Consider the following 3741-nt stretch of genomic DNA (forward strand, 5'->3'; position numbering starts at 1 on the left):
AGGGCGGGGCAGCAGGCGGAGAGCTACAGGAGGGGGCAGCAAGCTACTGGCTAAGTGGGCAGTGGAGAGCTACAGGAGGGGGCAGGGCAGCAAGCTATGAGGGGCGGGGGGAGCTACAGGAGGGCGGGGCAGCAGGCGGAGAGCTACTGGAGGGTGGCAGCGAGCTACTGGCGAGCTACTGGCACACGGATTCGTGCGCAGGGCTACTAGTATTCAATAAATATTGCCTGTTTACCATGCGCATGCCAGGCGACCTTCTCAGCATTTAGCAGATATTCACTCGTTAAATCCTAACGCTACCCTATCGGCTGGCAAGCATCACCCCCACTTTACCGGTGAGGAGACCGAGGCACAGAGAAGTCTGATAACTCACGCAGAATCCCACAGCCGGCAAGTGGCAGGACGTGCGTGTGAACCCTGGCCACCTGGCTCCAGAGGCCGCGCTCTCACCATTGCACCATCCCGCCTGGGAGCGAGTCAGCGCAGCCAATGCACAGCCGTGCCTGGCGCTGGGGGAGTCCAAGCTCACGGGCCTGGACTCTGCTCACCGTTAGCAGAACCCGCCACCATTTGCCCAGAGACAAAGCCACTCCCCTCTGGCTCTCAGCAACCCCAGGGGGCAGTTGCATCATTTCTCCTGTAGAGGCTTGGAAACTTGGGCTGAAAGGGGTGGAGGGACCAGACACAGTCTGGGGACCCCAGGGGGCCGGAGACAACCCCTCCCAGGACAGTTGGGTCTTGTGGCCAGAGAGCGGTGCCAGGAGCCTAGGATGTGAGCAGTGGGCCGGCCCTCCCCCAGGGCCCAGGGCAGGGAACCGAGACAACATCAAGAGCTGGAACTGACCAGCCTGGGCGGCCCATGGCGGCGAGGCGGGGATCCGGGCAGCTGGCAGCCTCCTGTAGAGAACCCTGGCTCAGCAGTCAGCCTCCTCTGCCAAGACGAACGCGGCCCTTCCACCCGCTCTCTGTGCCCGCAAATCCATCTGCAAAAGATGAGAGACAGTGAGGGAGGCGGCCGCGGGCTCTCCGGGGCCTGGGCTGCTATGTTCACTGATTCGCGCCCTCGCTCGGCCCCCGGGGGAAAGGGGCTGGTTAGCACAGCCTTGCCCTGGAGGGGCGCTCCGCTGGGGGAGAGCATTGGAAAGGAGCCGAGGATAATAAACTGGATGATGGCGGAAATGCAGCCAGAGGGAGGTGACACCGGACGAGAAGGGAGTTGGCCGGATGGACCGCCCCAAGTGCCATCGGGCCTGCACACCTCCTCTCCCCCGAGCCCCGTGCAGTCACACAGGAAAATGACCGTCTCATCCATTTGCTCACTCACTGATGCGCTCACTCGGCAGCCGGAGGGACACGGAAAGTACGTGGCGGCCAGTCATTCCTCTGCTCAGGCCCGGAGATGTGGGCGGTCCACCGGGTCCCGTGTGTCCCCCAGCCCCTGACCGCACCCCCCACTTCTCTCCCCATCATCTGCTCTGCCCCAGCCACACCAGGCCTCCTTGCTCTTTCTCAACCGTCCCCCCCCCGCCCCACTGCAGTCTCAGGGCCTTTGCAGCGGCTGTTCCTCCTGCTTGGAACACGGTTCCCATAGCTCGTTCCCTCACCGCCCTCTCCCCTCACTCAGAAGTCACCTTCCCTAAACTTCCAACTCCCCCATCACTTCGTAGCCTCCTGGTGTCGTCTGTCCTCCCCAGTACTTATGCGAACATAGTGTACATTTTTGTACTTGCTTGTGTTAGCTATTTATTTGGAACATAACCCCATGGGGTCAATGAATACTGTGTGTAGGTGAGAAGTGCGTGGACGGAGCAATCAATGAGTGAGTGGATCAATGGGTGATCAGTGAGTGGATTAACGAGTGAGCGGAGTCGGTCAGTGAGTTAGCAAATCAGTGAGTGACCAAATGAACCAGTGAGCACGTGAGTGAGGAGACCGGGGGTCGGGGGTCGGGTGAGCTGCCTGGGATCCCCCCACCGGCTCCTGAATGGCAGAGCCCTGATGTAAACCAAGAGCCGCGTGCTCCCGCCCCGGTTTCCCCCGCAGGGAGAGGCTATTCTGGTCCTGAGGCCTCTTAACCCAGCGGGAACCATACCGAGGAGGAGTGGGCGCACAGACAGAGGGATGGAGCGAGGCCCTGGCTGCTTGGGGGCCCGGGACCCTGGGGGGTGGGGTTCTGCCACAGGGCGGGGCGAGTACCGGGCCTTTAGGGGAGGCAGGCTGTGCCCCTGGAGCCAGGCCTGCCATAGCCGAGGGTGCCAGAGGCAGGCAGCACCGTATTTGGTGCCAGAGCCCAGGGCCCAGGAATAGAAACCGCTCATGGGCCAAGTTGGCCGCAGCCCAATCCCCGTGTGACCTCAGGCCCCAAGCACGCTCCTGGCCCCCTGGACAGGCCTGGCAGCTGAGGCCGAAGTCCTGGCCCTCGTCAAACAGCCTGGCACATCGCTGCCACTGCCCCCTCCTGCCTCCCGCCTCCCCCTCAGCCCCGCGCCGCGCCGGGAGGTACTGCAGTTAGCAGTTCGCTGTGGGGCATCCCTGTGTCTCCGTCGTCACCCCCACCCCATCTTTCTCGGCAGGAAGTGGGAGTGAGAAGGGACGGCTGGTGGAGACAGAGGGCATAGGCCTGGCCACACCCCCCGGCCTCCCACCTCGGGGGCTTCGGTATCAGCGTCCAGGTGTAAGTGGCTGGGAAAGGCTCCCTCCCTGCACCTGGCACCTGGCACGGCCCACACCCTCCGGCCCTCCCTGGGCTCCCGTGTCCCGCCAGCGCTGGCTGACCAGGCCCCACGCAGAAGAGTCCCAGGGAGGGTCAGACCCGGGCCAACCCGAACCCGTGCGCTGCCAGGCTGGGCGCTGAACGCCAGGGATCCCGATGCTCAAATGGGGACGGAGGCCCAGGGAAGGGAAGGGGCTCAGCCAAGGCCCCCAGCAGCGCAGGGAGCCCCTCCTGTCCCTCCTCGGCTGACCGGCACCCTCGGGGGCTTCCGAGAGGCGGCAGGAGGCAGACAGAAAACCGTGCCAGCGCAGGGACAGACCCTGGTCAGCTCCGGGGACAGCTTCCTGGGCGGAGTCTGGGGCTCAGCTCAGGCGCCTGTTTTCTCATCGCAGGACCCAGGCCTGAGGTCAAGGCGTGGGCAGGCCCTGCTGCCTCTCGGCTCGCGGGGCGGGGAGAGCGGTGCCTGCCACTTGCCCTGTCTGGGGGCCCTCGGCTCCTGAGCTCATAGCCTGGTCCCTCCAGCCTCCGCCTGTCCCCACGCGGCCTCTCCGCGGTCCCCGTCTCCCTCCTCTGTCTCCTGGGCAACCCGGCTCAGTCCTCATCTTTAACGCACCAGCTGCAAAGACCCTGGTGGCATCCAGGGTGCCGCGGTTAGGACAGGACAGGAGGCCACCGGCCACCCCCTGTGCCCCTCTGTGCCCTCCGGCGCCTCCGGCCGCCTCGTGACGAAGGGAGCTGGGGCCTGGCCGGCGTGGCTCAGCGGTTGAGCACCGACCTGTGAACCAGGAGGTCAGGGTTCGATTCCCGTCAGGGCACACGTTTCTCTCTCCCTCTCCCTCCCCCTTCCTCTCTGAAATCAATAAAGATATATTTTTCAAAAGCAAAAGAAGGAAGCTTTGTTCTCAATCACAGCTGAGGAAGGGGGAGCGGCGTTCCCAGGTCACAGGGGCCGACAAGGAAGTGTGAGTAGAGCCTGGGTCTGACCCGGGGTCTGAGGTTTGCGGCCTCACCCGCTGTGCGTGGACGTC

At 64.1% G+C, this 3741-nt stretch overlaps 1 protein-coding gene across 1 annotated transcript in view; it reads right to left on the minus strand.

The window, feature by feature from the left end:
- A4GALT (alpha 1,4-galactosyltransferase) overlaps positions 1-919 on the minus strand; it is a 3666-nt gene extending 2747 nt beyond the window's left edge. The window contains exon 1 of the mRNA XM_014535122.1: positions 845-919. The gene's annotated coding sequence lies outside the window, so the exon portion shown is untranslated. The remainder of the gene's footprint in view (positions 1-844) is intronic.
- Between the last annotated feature and the right edge of the window lie 2822 nt (positions 920-3741).

The sequence above is a fragment of the Myotis brandtii genome, unplaced genomic scaffold, assembly GCF_000412655.1.
Source record: "Myotis brandtii unplaced genomic scaffold, ASM41265v1 scaffold138, whole genome shotgun sequence".
Lineage (NCBI taxonomy): Eukaryota > Metazoa > Chordata > Mammalia > Chiroptera > Vespertilionidae > Myotis > Myotis brandtii.